Source organism: Ranitomeya imitator, chromosome 4 (genome assembly GCF_032444005.1).
Source record: "Ranitomeya imitator isolate aRanImi1 chromosome 4, aRanImi1.pri, whole genome shotgun sequence".
Taxonomy (NCBI): Eukaryota; Metazoa; Chordata; class Amphibia; order Anura; family Dendrobatidae; genus Ranitomeya; species Ranitomeya imitator.
Genome location: NC_091285.1, coordinates 182,616,472 through 182,640,839, shown reverse-complemented (window position 1 = coordinate 182,640,839; position 24,368 = coordinate 182,616,472). Strand labels below are relative to the sequence as shown.

The 24,368-nt window shown below is 46.7% G+C and overlaps 1 protein-coding gene across 1 annotated transcript in view; it reads right to left on the bottom strand.

The window, feature by feature from the left end:
- Positions 1-24,368, bottom strand: part of ARHGEF37 (Rho guanine nucleotide exchange factor 37) — a 138,060-nt gene that overhangs the window by 98,420 nt on the left and 15,272 nt on the right. The window contains exon 2 of the mRNA XM_069764153.1: positions 5,148-5,365. The gene's annotated coding sequence lies outside the window, so the exon portion shown is untranslated. The remainder of the gene's footprint in view (positions 1-5,147; positions 5,366-24,368) is intronic.

Here is a 24,368-nt window from a genome sequence, read left to right as displayed (position 1 = left end):
CACTGGGGGGCAGAGATGCTGGACACACTGGGGGGCAGAGATGCTGGACACACTGGGGGGCAGAGATGCTGGACACACTGGGGGGCAGAGATGCTGGACACACTGGGGGGCAGAGATGCTGGACACACTGGGGGGCAGAGATGCTGGACACACTGGGGGGCAGAGATGCTGGACACACTGGGGGGCAGAGATGCTGGACACACTGGGGGGCAGAGATGCTGGACACACTGGGGGGCAGAGATGCTGGACACACTGGGGGGCAGAGATGCTGGACACACTGGGGGGCAGAGATGCTGGACACACGGGGGGCAGAGATGCTGGACACACGGGGGGCAGAGATGCTGGACACACGGGGGGCAGAGATGCTGGACACACGGGGGGCAGAGATGCTGGACACACGGGGGGCAGAGATGCTGGACACACGGGGGGCAGAGATGCTGGACACACGGGGGGCAGAGATGCTGGACACACGGGGGGCAGAGATGCTGGACACACGGGGGGCAGAGATGCTGGACACACGGGGGGCAGAGATGCTGGACACACGGGGGGCAGAGATGCTGGACACACGGGGGGCAGAGATGCTGGACACACGGGGGGCAGAGATGCTGGACACACGGGGGGCAGAGATGCTGGACACACGGGGGGCAGAGATGCTGGACACACGGGGGGCAGAGATGCTGGACACACGGGGGGCAGAGATGCTGGACACACGGGGGGCAGAGATGCTGGACACACGGGGGGCAGAGATGCTGGACACTGGGGGGCAGAGATGCTGGACACTGGGGGGCAGAGATGCTGGACACTGGGGGGCAGAGATGCTGGACACTGGGGGGCAGAGATGCTGGACACTGGGGGGCAGAGATGCTGGACACTGGGGGGCAGAGATGCTGGACACTGGGGGGCAGAGATGCTGGACACTGGGGGGCAGAGATGCTGGACACTGGGGGGCAGAGATGCTGGACACTGGGGGGCAGAGATGCTGGACACTGGGGGGCAGAGATGCTGGACACTGGGGGGCAGAGATGCTGGACACTGGGGGGCAGAGATGCTGGACACTGGGGGGCAGAGATGCTGGACACTGGGGGGCAGAGATGCTGGACACTGGGGGGCAGAGATGCTGGACACTGGGGGGCAGAGATGCTGGACACTGGGGGGCAGAGATGCTGGACACTGGGGGGCAGAGATGCTGGACACTGGGGGGCAGAGATGCTGGACACTGGGGGGCAGAGATGCTGGACACTGGGGGGCAGAGATGCTGGACACTGGGGGGCAGAGATGCTGGACACTGGGGGGCAGAGATGCTGGACACTGGGGGGCAGAGATGCTGGACACTGGGGGGCAGAGATGCTGGACACTGGGGGGCAGAGATGCTGGACACTGGGGGGCAGAGATGCTGGACACTGGGGGGCAGAGATGCTGGACACTGGGGGGCAGAGATGCTGGACACTGGGGGGCAGAGATGCTGGACACTGGGGGGCAGAGATGCTGGACACTGGGGGGCAGAGATGCTGGACACTGGGGGGCAGAGATGCTGGACACTGGGGGGCAGAGATGCTGGACACTGGGGGGCAGAGATGCTGGACACTGGGGGGCAGAGATGCTGGACACTGGGGGGCAGAGATGCTGGACACTGGGGGGCAGAGATGCTGGACACTGGGGGGCAGAGATGCTGGACACTGGGGGCAGAGATGCTGGACACACTGAGGGCAGGACTGGAGAGATGGGCAGAATGTAGATACGGGCATGATTGGAGACATGGGGCAGAATGAAACGGGCAGGATTGGAGACAGATCATGCAGGATCATGGGGCAGGATGGATACGATGGAGACTGATGGGGCAGGATGGGGAGATCATATGGGGCAGGATGGATACTCATGAGGGCAGGATGGGAGAACATATGGTTGAAGAGAGGAATGAGATACACAGGGCCAGGATAGGGGATATTATTATTACCATAGGGGATAATTAAGGGATATTATTACTAAAGTGATGTATTTATTTTATTTTTTGAGTATACTGTTTTAAATGGGAGGGCGGTCCTGTTATTGTGTAGAGTGACACTATGTTGCCTCTTTTTCTTCATGTGGTGTAATGTAGAAGTTGGGAAAAATTAATTAATGTGTTCTGCAAGCGGAGCTCGAGATAACTGTGTTATTTCCTGCAGAGATGAGTCCTGGCTGAATGAAGTGATGGCGGTCTGTGCTGGATGAAAGATGAAGGACTTCACTGGTGAGTCAGTGTTACCTATACACTGACACTATACACTGAGGTAAGAATGGGCCATTCACCCTGATGTCTACCATGTCTTTCTGATTTAATATTGAAGATACCAAAAATGCTGAGGTAAGAAGAGGCTGCTTATGCTACTGTCCACCACATCAAACTAACCTAATACTGGAATTACCAGGAGTGCCGAAGTAAAAAGAGGCTGCTCACATTGCTGTCCACCCTATCCTTATGATCTACACTCCCTAACAGAAGTTATGTTGCTTATCCATGTTCTGTAAATAAAAGCTTATAACCTGACATTAAATTCATCCATTGGTTGTATAAATTATTCTTTTGAAAGCTGAAACCCTCTGAAATGGGATTTAGGTTAAGAAAATAAATTGGCATCAATGCAGAAAAATTGATCAGTTAATGGACACAGAATGGTCAGATTTTGGCAAGACAAAAGATGTGTTGCCCACAGAAAGTAATGTGATATTCAAACAAATAATTAACTTAAAATACAAATACATGTTGCAAAACATTGGTGAATGAAGTTGTGGTGCTATTAGAGTCATACTTAATATTTTGTGTGACTTCCATGAGCTTGAAGGACTGCATCCATGCGGTTCAACAATGATTCATACAATTTATTAATTAAGTCATCAGGAATAGCAAAGAATGCAGTTTTACATGCCTCCCAGAGTTCATCTAGATTCTTTGGTTTTGTCTTCCAAGCCTCCTCTTTCATCCTACACCAAGCATGCTCAATGATGTTCATGTCTGGTGACTGGGCTGGCCAGTCCTTGAGCACCTTGATCTTTTTTGCCTGGAGGAACTTTGTTGTAGAGATGGATGTATGAGATGGAGCACCATCCTGCTGCAGAATTTGACCCCTTTTATGATTTGGAATATAAGAGGTAGCTAATACTTCTTGATATTTTAGACTATTGATATTGCCTTCCACCTTGCAAATGTTTCACACACCCCCATACTGAATGTAACCCCAGACCATGATCTTTCCACTGCCAAATTTAACTGTCTTCTGGGTGTTTTTTGGATCCATACGGGCTCCAGTAGGTCTCCTGCAGTATTTGCGGTGGCTGTGGTGTAAATCTACTGAAGATTCAGCAGAGAAATCCACCTTCTGCCACTTTTCCAGCGTCCATCTGTTTAGCAGGCTGTGGGACTTTGCAAATGCCACATGGTTTTTTATTTGCCTTTTGTTTAGTGCTGGCTTCTGGGCACTGATTCAACCATGGAGGCCATTTCAAGACAGAATCCTACAAACTGTTCTAGTTGACACAGGGACTTGAGGTGACCAGGCCTGTTGGAGCTCTGCTGCAGTGGAAGAGGGGCTTGCTTTGGATTTTCTAACCAACAAACTTTCCTCCTGAGCAATTGTCTTGCAGGGTCTGCCGGACCTGGGCTTGTCAAACACATCTCCAGTCTCTTCAAATCTTTTTTTTTTTTTTTTTTTTTATTTTTTAAATCTTTGTACTTGACGCTGAGACACATTAAAGGTGCCAACCCACCTCTGCGGTGGATCTGGTCTTCAGCCTCTTGATAATCCAGGCTTTGGTCGCAGGGTGGATTTTTGGCATGTTGTCAGAGCTCAAGTTGCAGCTCAAGTGAAGGTCTGGGGTGCTGGATTTCTATACACACACACACACACTAATTAACCAATCATTTACAGAGCACAGGTGAGGATGTAAACTAGGATTGGGTGCATTATATGATCAGGCGACAAAACTTTTGTCTTGCCAAAAGCTGACCATTCTGTGTCCATTAACTGATCAATATTTCTGCATTGATGCCAATTTATTTTCTTAACCTAAACCACATTTCGGAGGGTTTCAGCTTTCAAAAGAATACTTTATACAACCAATGGATGAATTTAACGTCAGGTTATAAGCTTTTATTTATATAGCATGGATAAGCGACATAAGTTTACACTCCCTGACATAAGTTATGTCAGGGAGTGTAATACTGGAGATACCAGGAGTTCTGATGTAAGAAGATAAGGCTTACACTGCTGTGCACACTATCTTTCTAATGTAATATTCAAGATATCAGGGGTGATAAGGCAAGAATAGACTGCTCACACTGCTGTGTGCACTAGCTTTTTGATCTAATACTAGAAATACCAAGGGTGCAAAGTAAAAAGAGTTCACTCACACCGCTCTCCAACATGTATTTCTGATCTAATACTGGAGATAACAGGGATGGGGAGGTAAAAAGAAGCTGCTCGCACTGCTGTCCACCCTGTGTTTCTGATCTTACACTGGTGATACCTGGATTACTGATGTAAAAAGAGACTGATCACATTGCTGTCCACTATTTTTATTTCATGTAACACTAGAGATACCAGGTGTGCTCAGGTAAGAAGAGGCTGCTAACACTGCTGTCCACCCTGCCTATCTGATCTAATATATGAGATACCAGGGGTGCTGAGGTAAGAAGAAGCTGAACACTCTGCTGTCCAATCTGTCTTTCTGTTCTAATACTGGAGATCTAAAACAAGGTGTGCTCAGATAAGAAGATACCGTTCACACTGCTGGCTACCTTTCTAATTTAATACTGGAGATACAAAGAGGTGCTGAGTTAAGAAGAGGCTTGTTCACACTGATGTCAACCCTGACTTTCTGATTTAATACAGGAAATACTACAGGTTTCTCACTCAGTCTACCCGTCTTTCTGAAGTACATGGTATAGGTTATCTCCAGAACACAGCAATGAAGTCTCGTACTCAGTATAACAAGGTGGTGGCCATTTTGATACATTACCTACCTAGACAAGACAAATGTGAATTGATAAAGATATTAAGGAATATGTTTAGATTTTATTTTTTTTTCTATTCCAGAAGAAACATTTTAAAGAGTTCACATATCATTAATTTATCTGTTTGGACACGTCATAATGACCTTAAGAACCTTACCGATGAGATGAGTTGCTCACAGAAGAGAAAATGCTTTCTAGCTGGCTTTTAATGGCTTGGAGAGGTTTAACCTGTCATTGTAAGAATGGCTCTCTGATGAGACACTGTTGCTTGATGTTAAATAGCCAGGTGAATTAAGAGCGTTCCTTTTACTGTGATTTAGGTTGCCTTGTCCTCTGTAAGACTGGTTACTACTAAGAGAAAGTCTGTCTTCAGATCTGTAAAAGAGAATAGACAAATAAAAAAAAAAAACAATGGAATAAACTACAGTTGTGCTCAAAAGTTTATATACTCTGGCAAAATATTTAGAATTGAGAGTCCTCAATGGTTGATACCTTTTAATAGCTAACTGAAAAGATGGTAACAAATTGCAAGCTTTCGAGACTACACAGGTCTCTTCATCAGGCAAAGACTAAAAGAAATTCTGAAGAATCACATATTTATGCACAACATAGCACAGAGGAAAAAAAAAGGAAAAACCATGGATAAGACAGGTGACATGAAGCAGAATTACCATGAGTGATAAACAGTTATGTCCATAAATATTGGGCCAGTTCTTAGATAAGGATTGTTTTATTGTCCTTCTGATTAGGGTCTCTGTTGTGATGACCCCTCATAGTCTGAGGGGCAAGTTCCTTAGTTGATGTAAAAAGACATAAATCCATGCGACACATTCATTCCTGCATTAAGACTGTCAAAGGTCGTCATCAGATTATATTCCCAGACTCTTCTGTCTGTACTGTGCAGTGTATATATACAGGACAGGAGTGGTACTGTGCAGTGCATATATACTGTGCATATATACTGTGGTACTGGTAAGTGGTACTGTGTGTGTGTGTGTGTGTGTGTGTGTGTGTGTGTGTGTGTGTGTGTGTGTGTGTATATAGATAGATAGATAGATAGATAGATAGAGAGAGATAGGAGGTATCATCTATATCAGCCTCGGTTGGCTCATATCCCTAGCCAGGTTTTAGGGTTCATTAAAAGGGTTATGTATTGACGTACAGGATAGCCACGAACAGTAAAAGGCACTGGAGTGACAGTGTTTGTACTTCTAGAGGAGAAATAATTTGCATAGCCGATCACACAGCATAGGACATGGTCCCTAGGTGAAAACATCTCAGTGGTCCCCTTTAACATGTACCACGATTCATGATGCACAGATATGGCAGAGAAATATAATGCCACTTCTCCTTCACTGTACATATACACTGCACAGTACCACTTTTCCTATATATCTATATATCTGAAAATATGGCATATTCTAGGTTCTTCAAAGTAGCCACCTTTTGCTTTGATGACTGCTTTGCTCACTCTTGGCATTCTCTTGATGAGCTTCCAGAGGTACTCACCGGGAATGGTTTTCACTTCACATGTGTGCCCTGTCAGGTTTAATAAGTGGGATTTCTTGCCTTATAAATGGGCTTGGGACCATCAGTTGTGTTATGCAGAAATCTGGTGGATACACAGCCGATAGTCCTACTGAATAGACTGTTAGAATTTGTATTATCGCAAGAAAAAAGCAGCTAAGTAAAGAAAAATGAGTGGCCATCATTACTTTAAGAAATGAAGGTCAGTCAGTCCAAAAAATTGGGAAAACTTTGAAAGTGTCCCCAAGTGCAGTGGCAAAAGCCATCAAGCGCTACAAAGAAACTGGCTCACATGAGGACCGCCCCAGGAAAGGAACACCAAGAGTCACCTCTGCTTCTGAGGATTAGTTTATCCGAGTCACCAGCCTCAGAAATCGCAGGTTAACAGCAGCTCAGATTAGAGACCAGGTCAATGCCACACAGAGTTCTAGCAGCAGACACATCTCTACAACAACTGTTAAGAGGAGACTTTGTGCAGCAGGCCTTCATGGTAAAATAGCTGCTAGGAAACCACTGCTAAGGACAGGCATCAAGCAGAAGAGACTTGTTTGGGCTAAAGAACACAAGGAATGGACATTAGACCAGTGGAAATCTGTGCTTTGGTCTGATGAGTCCAAATTTGAGATCTTTGGTTTCAACCACCGTGTCTTTGTGCGACGCAGAAAAGGTGAACGGATGGACTCCACATGCCTGGTTCCCACCGTGAAGCATGGAGGAGGAGGTGTGATGGTGTGGATATACTTAACCCTGCTGTTTTATTCGGTCTGGAGAGACCTATTTTGAACTTTGGTATTTTTTGGGGTGTTAAGTATATAATTCCACATGTGTTAATTCATAGTTTTGATGCCTTCAGTGTGAATGTACAATTTTCACAGTCATGAAAATACAGAAAAATCTTTTAATGAGAAGGTGGCTCCAAACTTTTGGTCTGTGTGTGTGTGTATATATATAACAGTTATCTTTCGGGGAGATGAAGGAAGACCAATGTATTCAGCACATGTGGTCTCAGCATCACTAATAAGGCCCTTGGGTGTAAAAATGGTTGTCTTTCTAAAATCTATTGCTTCATCTCTGCAAACAAAACAATGGTATGGTATGTCCCCCAAGAGTCCTGCATTCAGCAGAACTGTCTTTGAGTGCTAGCTCAGTCTCACTTACTGTATGTTTACACAGGGTAATTTGCAGCAACGCTTTAATATCTCTGAATGGGTTTTTTTTTTAAATGCTGCAAAAACAAAAACACATTTAAATATTTAGAATACAAAGATCTCCCATGTGTAAATATGGCCTTATGCTGCACTGGTGCTAAACTCCAGCACAGAAAAAGTGGAGAAACAGGTTGTAAATGACGATTTATAATTTGTCCTGCATATTGGGACAGAAAGAAATCTTGAAGTTTAGGAGATCATATATCTGAGAGGACAGTACAGAGATCTTTCTAATGATTTTTTTTTACATCTAAGCATGCATTGATGACAAGAAGAAATTCCTCTACATCTAGAGTAAAGAGGGTTCAAAGGAAATGAGTCATCCCCCCAAAAAAAATGTTCTTAATTGAAAAAAATGTAAGGTACTAATATTTTAATTAAAACAAAAAATTATTTTTCATATTTTAGAATAATAAAATATTTAATTTTAGACATTTTTTATAATTTCCACAGTTAAACACAAGAGGGCGCAGCTGCTAAAATTTGCAATGAAAACAGTGTAGTGCTAGCTCACATTATGACTGCACTAAATGTTGCTCTGCAGGCTGTATCACACAGGATGGGATTAGATATGTGGCTCTGCGGGCTGTATCACACATGATGGGATTAGATAAGTGGCTCTGAGGGCTGTATCACACATGATGGGATTAGAAACATGACCCTGTGAGCTCTATCACACATGATGGGATTATATAGGTGGCTCTGCGGGCTGTATCACACATGATGGGATTAGTTAGGTGGCTCTGCGGGCTGTATCACACAGGAGGGGATTAGATATGTGGCTCTGTGGGCTGTATCACACAGGATGGGATTAGATACGTGGCTGCGGGATGTATCACACATGATGGGATTAGAGAAGTGGCTCTGCGGGCTGTATCACACATGATGATGGGATTAGATAGGTGGCTCTGTGGGCTGTATCACACAGGATGGGATTAGATACGTGGCTCTGCGGGCTGTATCACACAGGATGGGATTAGATACGTGGCTGCGGTATGTATCACACATGATGATGGGATTAGAGAAGTGGCTCTGCGGGCTGTATCACACATGATGGGATTAGATACGTGGCTCTGCAGGCTATATCATACATGATGGGAATTGATCTGTGGATCCGTGCCCTGTATCACACACGATGGGATTAGATACACGGCTCTGTGGCTGTATCACACATCTTGGACTTACATATGAGGCTTTGCAGGCCGCATCATACATGATGGGATTAGAAACACGGCTGTGTGGTGTGTATCATACACGACTCTGCTATGGCAGCATAAATGTAGATGACGTCTGAATGAGGCTTACACTGACAGAGTAGGAATGCTGAGTCAGTATTCAGAGTACAGGAGCATGATGATTACACTGATGTTCAGAGCGCTAACAGTGGATATGAACACAATTCGGGCAGCCTGACATTGCACTACTAATACCAGGCTACCCAGCTGTTCTCACCATTGCAAAAAGTCTCTGCCGTACAAAGGGTACTAACAGCTCAGAGCAGCCCTGCAGCGGTGACTTCTTCCAGTAGCCTGATAATAGTACAATGTCAGACTGCCGATCACCACTCACCACATCCCAGACCTCCACTTGTCGCTTCCCAGACCTCCGGTCACCACTGAACACTGAGGAGTGGCAGGGAGATATTTGTAGCTCACGGCACAACTGTGGACTACAACAAAATGGTTCCCAGCTCCCCCCCCCAGCTGAGAACTGGACAATCTGAATTTGATTTTGCATTAAAAATAATTATATAATCAATAATTATTAATACAAAAATAATTCCCTTTAATCATTATCATCACAGATGGTGATTCTACTGTAAGCGCAGTGAGACTATGGAACGCTCAACTAAATATTCTGTAACTTTTTTCACTACAAAAGTACAAGGAGCGTCTGGATGCCCTTCTTGAAAGATGCCTTACAGATTATGGGCACTAAATTCTGGGCTGGGACGTTGATAGTCTGATTGCCGTATGTGGAGTCAGAAAGGAATTTTTCCCCTAATATGGAGCAATTAGCATCTGCTTTATTGGATTTTTGCCTTCCTCTGCATCAAAATGCAAAATTATAGGTTGAACTCTACGGATCTGTCTTCTTTCAGCCTTAAAATTACAGAACTTTAATAATAATACTTGACAAATCCAAAATAAGTGGTTCTTGGGAATTAATAAATGTTACTAGAACAGAACCCAAAAGATAAAGTATTCTTTTGTGTTCAGAATGTAGTCCCTGTTCTCAGATCTCAGAGGCCATAACTGAAGGTCTACGATATATTTACCTGCAAACACAGGTCCATACAGCGAGCTACAGTATCTAGACACACGTTACATTGTCCTCACAGTATATACTACTGTAGAGATCTGTATAAGGGTGTGACAAATACGACACTGGCCTATAACTGTGCTCTCTGAAATGTGGGTCAGCTAAATCTTATTTATGAAAAACTTGGCAAGAATAAGAGGATTGGTAAGAATACATAGGATTACATTGAAACAGCCAAAAGTGAAGTACAACATAAAATGCAAATATTTAACTTTCCCAAGCATCGATCTCCATTTATCCAGCAGCCGGAAGGAGAATCGGGAAATAAATAGATTGGGTAGAATAAATAACAGTCTAGGGCATCATACAGATGTACATTTTTCATTTACGTGTTCTGTCTGTATTTTTTCACACCTTTAAATGCCATCCGTGTTTAATCTAAATTCTGTCTCTTTCTGTCTGTTTTAATGGATAAGAGATTTTTCTCTAGTCACCTTCCACGACGGCATACGGAGGTTGCCTCTTTGCCCTAATGGGGAACAGGAAATGGAGAGGTTAAAAGGCCCTCCCACCTCCCTCTCACCAGTGTCTTTCCTGTTCCCCATGGGACAGGAGAGGTTTACTACGTATGCAGTGGTGGCCGGTAACTACTGCTGCAGGCTCTGCCTGAAATGTATCCGGGCAGCATGGGGTCGTATCTTACCTCCCCCCGTTATGCTGCTCCCGTCGCGCCGCGCTGCGGTGTCCTCGGGACCTGGTCCTAGCCTTCCCGCGCCCCCGTGAGGGCAAAGCAGGCTAGAGTTTCCATCCGGAGTCCTCCTGGAGCTCTCTGGTTCCCTCTCCTCCACATGCCGCTGGCGACCCGGAAGTGATCGCGCACGTCACTTCCAGTCCTTTCTGCGCTCCCTGGAGGCACTTCCGCCGGCGGTGTCTCGTGCAGGACGGCGTCCTCCACCCTGGACCATGGAGGGGAGGGGGATTTTTCGAATCGCTGGGGGCAGGGACATGCCGCAGAGCATAAAACTTGCCAGAAGACGTCGCAGGTAAGACTATCCTGACATGGAGAGCAATACCTGCCCTGCGCTTGCAGAGCCCAGCGCTGCCCCTGCCACAGTAAGTGCTGCAGGGACAGGGGGTCCCTAGTTAGTGACTTGGGGGTATTATTAGTATGACTCTCTCTCCCCTCTCATTGCAGGGAGAAAAGTCTACCCCCAAAACTACTACTAAAAAGAAGTGTGCCATCTGTAACATTAAGCTGCCACCATTATGGGAGAAGAAACTCTGCAGGACCTGTACTGATAAGATTGTCAGGGCAGAGCAACCTTCTTTACTGGAAGAAATACGCTCTCTGGTCAAACAAGAGGTGCAATCCTCCCTAGCGGCCTTTAACCCCCCACCCCCTCCACCACTCTCTCCAGCTAAAAAAAGGAAGATCCAGGAGGAGGATTCTGAGTCCGAATCGGACCTCTCCTATGCCTCATCCTCGGGTCGACGGGAGGAACCTACGTCCCCTATAACTGCTGAAGCTAGAAAGTATCTTTTCTCTTCAGAATGGGTTGAGGATCTAGTAGCTGCCGTACGCAGTACTATGGGGCTGGAGGAAGAGCCAGAGCCACAGTCCATACAGGACCAGATGTTTGGCGGTATATCTAAGGGTAAACGGGTGGGGTTCCCAATCCACTCAAATATATCTGACATGATTGATCAAGAGTGGGAATCACCTGAAAAACATCTCAGTACTCCATCCGAGATGAAGCATAGATTCCCTTTAGAAGGGGATTTGACCAAATGGGATACACCTAAAGTTGATTCACAGGTGGCAAGAGTGGCTAAGAGAACGGCTCTTCCATTCGAAGACTCGTCTCAATTAAAAGACCCAATGGACAGAAAAATAGAAAGTCTGTTGAAAAAATCGTGGGAGACCTCCACGGTAGCTCTCAAAGCCAATATTGCCTCAACATGTGTGGCTAGAGCACTTTTCCGTTGGATAGGCGAACTGGAATCACACATATCCCAGGGTACCCCTAGAGCTGAATTATTAGAATCCCTACCCAGTCTCCTTAGAGCCACGGGTTTCCTAGCAGATTCTTCTATGGAGACCATCAGAATCGCTGCTAGGTCATTAGTACAAACTAATTCGGCTAGAAGGGCGCTTTGGTTGAAAATGTGGTCCGGTGATATCACCTCCAAAGCTAAATTATGCGCCATACCGTTTAAGGGTAACTGTCTTCGGGCCTTCCCTGGATGACATCTTGGAAAAGGCAACCGATAAAAAGAAAGCCCTCCCAGAACAAAAAACTCCCAAAAAGAAGTTTTTTCGTCCCTTTCAGGGCCAGACCTCTCAGAGAGGGGAAGGCAAAACCGGGAGGTGGAGTTACCCGAAGGGAGGCGGGAGAAACATCCTTATCCCTCAGCAACAGCAGCAGCAGTCTCAACAAGAAAAGCGGTGACTTCGACCCGGTGGGGGGGGGGGGGGGGGGGGGGGAGACTCTCAGAATTTATACTCCAGTGGCAAAAAATCACCAATTGCTCCTGGGTCCTCAAAGTAATCAAAGAGGGTCTTCTAATAGAATTCATTTCCTCTCCCCCACGGGGTCTAAAAATTACCTCCCTTCCCTCCGTGAAAGACCAGTCCATGCTAGAGTCGGGTCTCAATACCCTAAAGATGTCAAATGTGATATCCCAGGTTCCGGAATCAGAGAGGGATCGGGGTCACTACTCTCATCTATTTCTGGTTCCCAAACCATCGGGCGAGTCCCGTATTATTATAAATCTAAAGGGCCTCAACCGGCATGTCAAATACCGGAAATTCAAGATGGAATCAGTGAAAAATGCGATTCCCTTGATAAGCCCGCACTCCTTCATGGCCACTATCGATTTGAAAGATGCATACTTTCACATCCCCATTCACCAGAGACATCGCCAGTACCTCAAGTTTGCAGTGCAGAAGGGACGTCGGATAGAGCACTATCAGTTCAACGTACTTCCCTTTGGGATCTCCTCTGCTCCAAGAGTATTTTCCAAGGTAATGGGGGAAGTAGTCTCCTTTATCCGGAGGCAAGGCGTCTGTATAGTGCCGTACTTAGACGACCTTTTGTTAGTGGCTTCCACCAAACAAGCTCTGGAGTCTCATGTATCGAAAACACTGGATATTCTGACATCTCTGGGATGGGTGCCAAATTTAGAAAAATCTCATCTACGACCCTCCAAATGCAGGAAATTCCTGGGAGTTCTTCTGGACTCTGCAAGACAAATGTCCTTCCTCCCATTGGAACATCGTCTGACCCTACTATCAAAGGTCAAGATGTTCAGAGACACCAGATCCCCTACAATCAGAGAAGGCATGTCTCTGCTAGGATCGATGACGGCTTGCATCCAATCGGTACCATGGGCCCAAGCCCATTCCAGGATTCTTCAGGCACATATCCTACAGAATTGGAACGGTCAGTCCAGTTCTTTGAACAGGAGGTTGTATAAACCAGGCCGTGTCAAGGCCTCCCTGGCATGGTGGATGGCCCCAAAAAATCTACAAAAAGGAGTCAGTTGGACACAAGTCCCTCTGACTACTGTTACAACAGATGCCAGCAAAAGAGGCTGGGGGACCATGATAAATCACACCCCTTTCCAAGGGCTCTGGGACCAATCGACAAGAAAGAAATCATCCAACTACAGAGAGCTAAAAGCGGTAGAGGAAGCCCTTCTGATAGGGGGTCACCTTATCAAGGGACATCATGTTCGAATATATTCGGACAATGTGACCACGGTGGCTCACATCAGACATCAGGGCAGTTCAAAAAACAACAACCTGAAGAACATATCTGCCCGGATATGCTCCTGGGCAGAAAGACATCTGTTATCCCTGACGGCAGTTCACCTGAAGGGCTCATCCAACATTCAGGCAGATTATCTAAGCCGTCAGGACATACATCCCGGAGAATGGTGTTTGAGCAACCGAAGTTTCGAGATGCTGGTGAACAAATGGGGTCTTCCAGAAATCGACCTCTTTGTGTCCCGGCAAAATGCGAAGGTCGAAACCTTCTTCTCCCTAAACCCCAGAGACGGCTCCAGAGGAGTGGATGCATTGATCCAGAAATGGAGTTTTCGACTGGCATATGCGTTTCCACCAATTCCGATATTGGCCAAAGTCTTGCAGAAGATTCGGGAAGAACAGACACCAACTATATTGGTAGCTCCTTTGTGGCCAAAGAGGAGTTGGTACAACATGATAGTGGATTTACAGGTGGATGGGCCGTTCCAGTTTCCGATAGAAGAAAACCTTCTTTCTCAAGGACCAATCAATCTACTAGATGTCCACAAATGGAACCTGGCGGCATGGCTACTGAAGCCCAGGTGTTGAGAGCCAAAGGACTATCAGAAGCAGTGGTTTCCACACTTCAAAAATCAAGAAAGCCGGTAACCATTGCTATATACAATAAAATATGGAAGAAATTTTCATCTTTTTGTCTTCCTGAAGTACCGGATCCCTTCAATCCGAATTTATCACAAATCCTAGATTTTCTGCAAAAAGGCTTAGAATTAGGCCTCAGGCCTAGCACCCTAAAAGTCCAAGTTTCCGCCCTCAGTTCAATATTTGACCAAGATCTGGCGAATCATCGATGGATTAAGGGGTTCATGATATCAGCCTCTAGAATGAACCCTAAAAAACAATTAACAGTACCAATATGGGACCTGAATCTGGTATTACAAGGGCTTACAGGTCCACCCTTTGAACCTTTATCCTCCTGCTCTCAGAAAAATCTGATTTATAAAACAATTTTTCTAGTGGCCATTACCTCAGCAAGGAGGATAGGAGAATTACAGGCCCTCTCAATAAGAGAACCATACTTATCTATACGAGATGATTCTATAATACTGCGCCTTGACCCTTCCTTTCTTCCAGAGGTCGTATTAGATTTCCACCGCTCTCAGGAAATTATTTTACCTTCCTTTTGCCAAAACTCAACAAATCCAAAAGAAGAAAAGTTTCATACTCTGGATGTCAGACGCATTGTATGGTTTTACCTAGAGCAAACCAGCTCTTACAGAATTGATCAGAACCTATTTGTCCACCCATCAGGACAAAATAAAGGAAAGAAAGTAGCAAAAAGCACTATTGCCAACTGGATAAAGAAAGCGATAGCAGAAGCATATCTCGCTCAAGATAAAACTCCTCCAGTGGGAATCAAAGCTCATTCGACTAGATCAACCTCAGTCTCCTGGGCAGAAAGAGCAGGTGCATCAACAGAGCAATCTGCAGGGCAGCCACGTGGTCTTCGTTCCATACTTTCTCCAGACATTACAGACTAGACGTAATGTCCAACAAGGATTTAGCCTTCGGCCGGAAAGTACTCCAGGCTGTTGTCCCTCCCTAGCGCCAAAATTAGTTGGTATTCCTCCGTATGCCGTCGTGGAAGGTGACTAGAGAAAATAGAATTATTCTTACCGTTAATTCGGTTTCTAGGAACCTTCCACGACGGCGCTAGTTCCCTCCCTATGTACTCCTGGATTTTAATCTGGGATTTAAGGTAAACCGGTGCTATGGTTTTCAGTTATAAGTTACTGGTGAGAGGGAGGTGAGAGGGAGGTGGGAGGGCCTTTTAACCTCTCCATTTCCTGTTCCCCATTAGGGCAAAGAGGCAACCTCCGTATGCCGTCGTGGAAGGTTCCTAGAAACCGAATTAACGGTAAGAATAATTCTATTTTTTTTTGCATATGTGAAAAACTGATGCCACATAGATGGTAAAAATTAACATGTGGGCCTGAAATGGATGAAAACTGGATCCAGCACATTGATAAAAATTGCAAAAAAGGACATCTGAACAAAAGCTAACAGTAGTAACAGATGCATACATATGATTGTTTATGGTTTCTTGGTTGCTTTTGTATGCAATGGATTGCTCAGGACAGCACACGGACCAATTCAGCCCATCTGTCTGCGTGTATAAGCAAATTTATGTAATATCATGCAAATCTTGCACCCATTTGCGCATAAAATAGGGATTTTTGTGTTAGGGTACCGTCACACAGTGGCATTTTGATCGCTACGACGGCACGATCCGTGACGTTCCAGCGATATATCCGTGAGGTTCCAGCGATCTCGCTGTGTCTGACACGCTCCTGCGATCAGGGACCCCGCTGAGAATCGTACGTCGTAGCAGATCGTTTGAAACTTTCTTTCGTCGTCTAGTGTCCCGCTGTGGCGGCATGATCGCATGGTGTAACAAAGGTGTGCACGATATTGTATACGATGTGCGCATAGTAACCAACGGCTTCTACATGGCAAACACGTCATGAAATTATCGCTCCAGCGTCGTACATTGCAAAGTGTGACCGCAGTCTACGACGCTGGAGCGATATTGTTACGATGCTGGAGCGTCACGGATCGTGCCGTCGTAGCGATCAAAATGCCACTGTGTGACGGTACCCTTACTCACCATTAAATCCTTTTCTCCAAGACGCTCATTGGGGGACACAGGACAGTGGGTGTATGCTTCTGCCGCCAGGAGGCTGACATTAAGTAAACATAAAAAAAAGTTTTGCTCCTCCTCTGTCGTATATACCCTGACACTGGCTACTAGAGAATCCAGTTCGGTTTAAAAGCCGTAGGAGAACCAGAAAATAATATCAGCATAAATACAGAAAACTTATGTCTAGAAAAGACCTCACTAACTGATAATATCAGATACAAGAAGACAGTAGCCGCCAGGGAGGGAGATGTGTCCCCCAATGAGCATCTCAGAGAAAAGGATTTTACGGTGAGTAACACAAAAATCCCTATTTCTCCTTCGCCTCATTGGGGGACACAGGACTGTGGGATGTCCTAAAGCAGTCCCTGGGAGGGAAATTAACTCACCAGTAATAATTATCCAAAAAACTGTTGTCTAGAAGTGCGTCACCGTCGCTTGAAGAATCCTTCTACCCAGACTCGCATCAGCAGAGATCTGGGAGTGGACATTGTAGTGCTTGGCAAAGGTATGCAAACTAGACCAGGTTGCAGCTTTGCAAACCTGTTCTGCTGAGGCCTGATGCCGAATTGCCCAGGAAGCCCCCACTGCTCTAGTGGAGTGAGCTTTGATTCCAGCCGGAACCATCATGCCCTTGGCGTGATAGGCATCCTGAATGGTCGCATGTATCCACCTGGCCAGGGTAGATTTCAAGGCCTCACATCCCTTCCTGTGACCCTCTGGGAGGACAAACAGAGCATTCTTCTGACGAAAAGGAGCTGTTCGGGAAATGTATCTCCTCAGCGCTCTCACTAGGTCCAATGCATGGAGAGATTTTTCCACACGGTGCGTAAGCGCCGGACAAAAAGAGGGAAGAACTATATCCTCATTAATGTGGAATGAGGAAACAACCTTCGGCAAAAAGAAAGGTGCTGGTCTGAGCAGTACCTTATCCTGATGAAACCGTAAAAAAGGAGTACGACAGGAGAGGGCTGCCAGCTCTGATACCCGCCTTATGGAAGTTATGGCCACTAAGAATACAACTTTCCAGGAAAGGAAAGTCGAGGAAATATCTTGAAGAGGCTCAAAAGGAACTTCCTGTAAAGCCCTTAAGACCAAATTAAGGTCCCAAGCTTCCAAAGGAGTCTTATAAAAAGGGACCTTATGAGCGACTCCCTGAAAAAAAGTCCTGACCTGTCGGTTAGTAGCAATCCTGCGCTGAAAAAGGACCGACAAGGCTGAAATCTGCCTTTTAAGAGTACTTGGAGCCAGCCCTGAATCCAGGCCTGCTTGGAGAAAGGATAGAATATTTGGGATGGAAAAACACAGAGGAGGCAGCCCGCGCCCTCTACACCAAGAAAGAAAAACTTTCCAAGTGTGATAATAAATCCTGGCCAAAACGGTTTTACGTGCACTGATCATGGTATCTGCTACCTCTTGGGAGAATCCTGCCTGAGTTAAAACCGAAGTTTCAACGGCCAGGCCGTCAAACGTAGGACCCCTGAGTTCTGGTGGTAAATCGTCCCTTGAGATAGAAGATCCGGACCATCGGGGAGCCGCCATGGAACTCCGGCGAGAAGCTGTACTAGGTCCGCCGCGGTCAATCCGGGGTGATCAGAATAGCAAGCACTCTTTCTGACTTGATTTTGTGGATTACCCTCGGGAGCAGTGCTGGAGGAGGGAACAGATAAGAGAGATGAAACTGGTTCCAAGTCAGCACTAGCGCATCCACGGCGAATTGCCTGTGGATCTCGGTACCGGGCGACAAATCTGGGTACCTTGGCATTCCTCCTGGACACCATTAGATCCACGTCCAGAGTCCCCCATAGATGGCATATTTGCTGAAATACCTCGGGATGGAGAGACCATTCCCCGGACGCTACACCCTGTCGACTGAGGAAATCTGCGGCCCAGTTCTCTTCGCCCGGAATGTGGACTGCTGAAATCACCGAGTGATTCCTCTCGGCCCAGAACAGTATTCGTTTTACCTCCTGCATGGCTGCCTTGCTGCGGGTGCCCCCCTGATGATTTATGTAGGCCACGGCTGTGGCGTTGTCCGATTGAATCCGGACAGGGCGACCCGCCAGAAGATGGTGGAAATACTGCAAAGCTAGTCGAACTGACCAAATCTCTAAGAGATTGATGGGAAGATCTGATTCCCGAGGAGACCAGCGCCCCTGAGCAGTGTGTTGAAAGAACACCGCTCCCCAACCTAGGCTACTGGCATCTGTTGCAACCACTAGCCAACTGGTTGGAGGTAGGGATGAGCTGTTTAACCACCATGAAAGAGCCTGCCTGACCTGGGGAGACAACTGACATCTGCGGTTGAGGGAGAGTGGATTCCTGTTCCATACTGCTAAGATTGCATGTTGGAGAGGCCGGAGGTGAAGCTGTGCAAATGGTACTGCTTCTATAGTTGCAACCATCCTTCCTAAGACCTTCATGCAGGACCGGATCGTACGAGAGTACGGTTGCTGAGGATTCCTCACTTCCCGCCGAAGGGTTAGGACCTTGTCGTGGGGAAGGATTGATAGGGCTTGAGAGGTGTCAAAAATCATTCCTAGAAATGAAATCCTCCGAGATGGTTCTAGGGAGGACTTCCTTAAATTTACTAGCCAACCCAGACGAGAAAGGGTGTCTAGAGCAATGCTGACATTCTCCTTGCAAGCTTGAAAGGTCGGCCCTTTGATCAGAAGATCGTCTAAATATGGCAAGACTACTATGCCTCGGGAGTGCAGAATGGACACCACAGTTGACATGACCTTCGTGAACACCCTGGGGGCGGAAGCCAGCCCGAAGGGTAAAGCCGTGAACTGGAAGTGTAAGTTGTTTAGGGCAAACCGGAGAAATCTTTGATGAGGAGGAACAATGGGAATATGTAGGTAGGCTTCCTGAATGTCTATCGAGGCCAAGAACTCTCCCTTTTCCATTGAAGCAATAACTGACCAGAGAGATTCCATCCGAAAGTGACGAACGTGGACAAACTTGTTTAAGCGTTTCAGATCCAGAATGAGCTTTACTGTTCCGTCTTTTTTGGGTACTATAAAAAGATTGGAATAAAACCCCCGAAACCTTTCTTCCCTTGGAACAGGAGAGATGACCCCGCTGAGACGAAGGGACTCTATGGAATTGAACAGGTCTTGTCGGTGGGACTCGGACCTGGGAAGACGGGATGGGAAGAACCGGCGAGGAGGCTGACAGACCAGAGCTCTATCTTGTAACCTGAAGACACGAGCTCTCCCACCCACCGGTCGTGGATTAATTGAAGCCAGACTTGGTGAAACAAAAGTAGACATCCGCCTACTCTGTTGGAGGCACTCCGAGAAGGCCTCCAGTCACTTGGCCAAAAACCTCTGGATCTAGTTGGCTGGGAATGCATTCTTCCCCCTGGTTGGCCGTATAGGAGATCCGATTGTCTCGGTCCTGATTGGGTCGACCCTGCGCAGCAGAGCCCGGTGCTGGAGCCCATCTAGTATTACGAAAGGGTCTGAAACGGGCCTGGAATTGGTGACAAAAAGGCTGTCTAATCCTCTGCTGTGGAAGAAACTTGCTTTTCCCTCCTGTGGAATCTGAAATAAGCTGATCCAGCTTCTCTCCGAATAAGCGACCCCCCTGATATGGTAGGGTTGTAAAAGACTTCTTAGAGGTAGAGTCTGCCTGCCATGTTCTTAACCAGAGCGCCCTTCTAATGGCAATTGCATTTGCTGCTGCAGATGAGGCACCGTCTGAGGCATCTAAGGATGCATTGATCAGATAGCGCTTGCTGGAAGCTATCTGAGTTGACATTTCTGCCAGCTCCGCTGGCAAATCCTTTTTTTGAAGAGCCTTTGTTAAAGACTCTGACCAAGACATCATAGCTTTAGCAACCCAAGTTGCCGCAAAAGAAGGAAAAAGTGCTGAACTCGAAGCCTCAAAAACGGAACGAGTCAAGCTCTCTATAAGACGATCCGTAGGATCCTTAATAGACGAACCATTAGGAAGGGATAACAAAGTGTTAGATGCTAAACGAGACACCGGTGGATCTACTGAAGGAGTTTCTGCCCATTTACTACATAGCTCAGCAGAAAAGGGGTACCTAGCCTTCAAGGCCTTTTGCCCTGAAAAACACTTGTCCGGGTGCTCCCGGTTTCGCCGAAACATGGCCTCAAACTCGGGGTGAGAGGAAAACACCTTATGGGCCCATTTGGCCCACTTAAATGAACCCTTGTGATCTGAGGATAAGGAGAGTTCATCTTCTATCCCCAGGGACTGATTGACAGCCTCAATCAGGCCATCTACAGACTCCTGAATCCCAGGAGTCTCAAATTAAGGGACTCTTCTGGCTCATAGTCTGTCTCAACTTCCCCTCTCTCTGCTGGGGAGGGAGAGCGTGATACGGAGCTCCAGGATGCCGAAGCACCTAACAGCCCGGGCGACGCTGTGCGAATTCGCTTTCCACGCGTCTGTCTAGTGTGGCCCCTGCAGGCCGAAGGCTCCTGAGACCCCGAGGCCCTCTCCGAAACAGATGGACTGCTGGCCCTGACCACCGGGGTCTGAAGGGACATGATTGCTTCAGTTAGGGATGCCATGGATTGCGACAAAGACGTGACCCATTCCGGTGGAACCACCCCAGCCTCCGCTTGAGGGGCAGGAGAAATTGCCGGGGAGATTGCTAGGGAGCTCACAGGGCATGCAGGAAGGCAGAATGACAGGCTACACAAACGGTATATAAAACCGTGTGAGATTTGACTTTTCTAGACATAGCGACTGATATGCTCAACCCAGGCCTTATACTGGGAAAAAACAAAGCTTCTGCTGTCAGGCTGGAGGGTAGAAGCACTTACCCCAGTCCTGTGTCCCCGCACGTACAGTGTGGAACCGACACCAAATGAAGAAGGAAAAGTGCCCCGTTTTATCTTATCTACCCCCAAGGGGCGGAACCGCCGTGACTGTAGCGCCATGCGGCCTGCAGCAGGCTGAAGCCGGGGCCTAGATTTGCCTCAGCGCGAAGAGGAGGGGTGACCCAGAAGTAGACGCGTCGGGTGGCAGGGTTTAACAGCACGGCCTGCCCGAAATGGAAGCAGGCCTGACTGACCCGGAAATGCACCCGGGACGCAAGGCTGGGTCCTTGGCCTCTGGATGACCGCGGCGCCGACCGCATAGGACCGCTGTGGCGCCGACAAGCGCCTGGGCCCAAAACGCCGACCGGAGCTCTGTGGCCCATGGGGGAAGCGGCGCCGCTGCCGGTGACAGCCGGCGCAGCGCGATGTGAAGACCCTACGGTAAAATGCATTAATCAGGAGCCCCCCCTTCTTCTGCCCCCTCCATTTGCAAGCTGTACTCCTCTGAAGGAGAGGAGCAGCTGTAGCATTACAAAATATAGCGGGGGAGAGCCGAAAGCCTGACGGTGCAGGAACCCTGGCTCCATATTCCGCCAGGGATTAGGAGAGGGACCGTCTACCACCCCTCTATCACCGCAGTAAAGCATAGGTGTAGGAATCAGGGGGGACGCTCGGACATCTGTGGGTTCCTGTACAGCCTATGGTCTAAGAGTACCTTAGGGTGGTCAGGGCTAAGTCCGGCGTGCAATCCCACGTTTCGGGAAAGGATACGTGGAGGAAAAACTCACACGTGCTTGCTCGTTGCTGGTTTGGGGAGATCGGACCCTCAAAAGGGTCCGTCGCCCCTCTCAATCCATACGAAGTTGAAACAAGGGTCCATGGGATCCAGACCCAGACGTGTGCCTCCTTCAGACACCAAGCATGAACTGGATTCTCTGGTAGCCAGTGTCAGGGTGTATACGATGGAGGAAAACTTTTATGTTTACTTAGTGTCAGCCTCCTGGCGGCAGAAGCAAACACCCACAGTCCTGTGTCCCCCAATGAGGCGAAGGAGAAACCAATGTGTGGAATGGACTGGTCCAATGGTTTAAGAACACATCTGAAATTAGTCTAAGTAGAATATCCCTTTAAATTTAATTATTTGATGGCAGCACAGAAAAGGGCCCTTGGGCAAGAACAAAACATGGGCCCTTTGCAGCCCAAGATCTCTTAAAGAGAACCTGTCACCTCAAATTGGCGGGATATTTAAATGAGTCCGATGGGTGGCGTTTCCTCTTCATTTCTCCACCCAGTCCGTCCCTGTTGTCCGCAATATGTTAGTGAATTAGAATATTTGTGCTCCATAGTTGGTGCGTGTGCAATGCAATGCAATCTTCGGTCGTGCACGCGCAGTATGCTTTGCCCAACTGCTGGCAAAGCCGAAAAGCATTACTGCGCATGCGCTCACGCACTATGTCCCGGGAGTATTTCGCTGTGTTGTGGAACATAGTGCGCGGGCGCAGTAATGCTTTTCGGCTTTGCCTGTAGTTGGGCAAAGCATACTGTGCGTGCGCGACCGAATATTGCATTTCACACGCACCAACTAAGGAGCACACGTATTCTTATTCACTAACATATTGCGGACAACAGGGACGGATAGGGTGGAGAAATGAAGATGAAACACCGCCCATTGGATCGGTAAAAACTCATTTAAATATCCTGCCAATTTGAGGTGACAGGTTCCCTTTAAAAATGCAAAATTGCACCTGCTTTGGAGGTATAAATGGGTCCCCGTGAGGCTGCACAGGTTGCACCAATGATATGTCCGCCCCTGTGTATGATTATATCTTAGAAATATTTCTGTTTTAGTGTCACATATTAGCATTTAGGTACAAAATAATGCCAGCCATAGGAAAATAATGAAATAAATGATGATTTCACAATGGCCTGTAGAACTCATTTCCATAAAAATGCATAGCAAGCCACGATAATCTATAACCGACCTATTAACTAATATTCATAAAAGTGAATGACTGCAATAACCGTAATGTCAGGTTAGTCAGTCTGCAGATGTGATGTAGTTAATTAATAGGTTGGCTCTATTTGTATAAAATGCTGTCATTATCTGTAACAGACATATATAAATAATCCTGAACGCTGGAGCTGGAATTTATACTGTGGGTAGGGCTGAACAGAACTGATGCCTTGTGCGAGCCAACAATAAGGGCCTATGAGGCTGAGTCATCACAACAACAGGATATTGTTGCAGAAGAAAGCAAATAAAAAGCTTTCGTGACTGTCTAGCAAATGAATACAGCTCTAAATGTTCTAGGATCACGTGGAAAGCGTGAATCTATTTAAAATGCAAAATTAAAGAACATTTTGATTTCTAGTATACAATCACTTTGCTGTTTGTGGTTAGGAATTTAATATGGAATCTAATTATAAATAACTTCTGGATAGAATCAACATCTCTTAGAGTAATTCACCTAATATCCTGTAAGATATCGAAAGGTATCATGAGGTCAATTAGCTCTGTATTCCCAATATTTCTCTGTACCTCATACTTTGGCCTCATTAAGAAGTCCACTTTATGTTTTTACAGCTAGAGAACGTACCCATCATAGTATATAGGGCAGTTTACATGGCCTTGAATTTTGCGGATCGTTTATGCAAAACTTCCAGAGACATTTTTTACTGGCATCATGGATGAAAGTCACCTATACAAGTCCATGGGTACGTGAAAACCACAATCAGTACACGGGTGGTATGTGTACAGTTTGTGTGTGCCTGTGATAACATTCTAATATGTAGGGGAAGCTTGGTCAATAATTTATTAATCCATAGGTGAAAAAACAGTGATGGTAGTAACAATGACACTGACCAAACAATGATGAATTGCAGATCCAAAACAATAATGACTCTTTGACCATTTTTTTCCACATAAGTGAAAAACACGGACATCTGAATGAGGCCTTCAATGGCAGCAATGTATGCCAAGGATGTGATCACATTAAAAATGGGAGGAGGTGCGCAGTGCTAGTACCCGCTCAGGATATGTCATGTGCCCCTTGCTAAGTGTACATGTAGGTTGAGAATCTAGGACCTTCATTATATCGGGTCTGTATCTAACCAACAT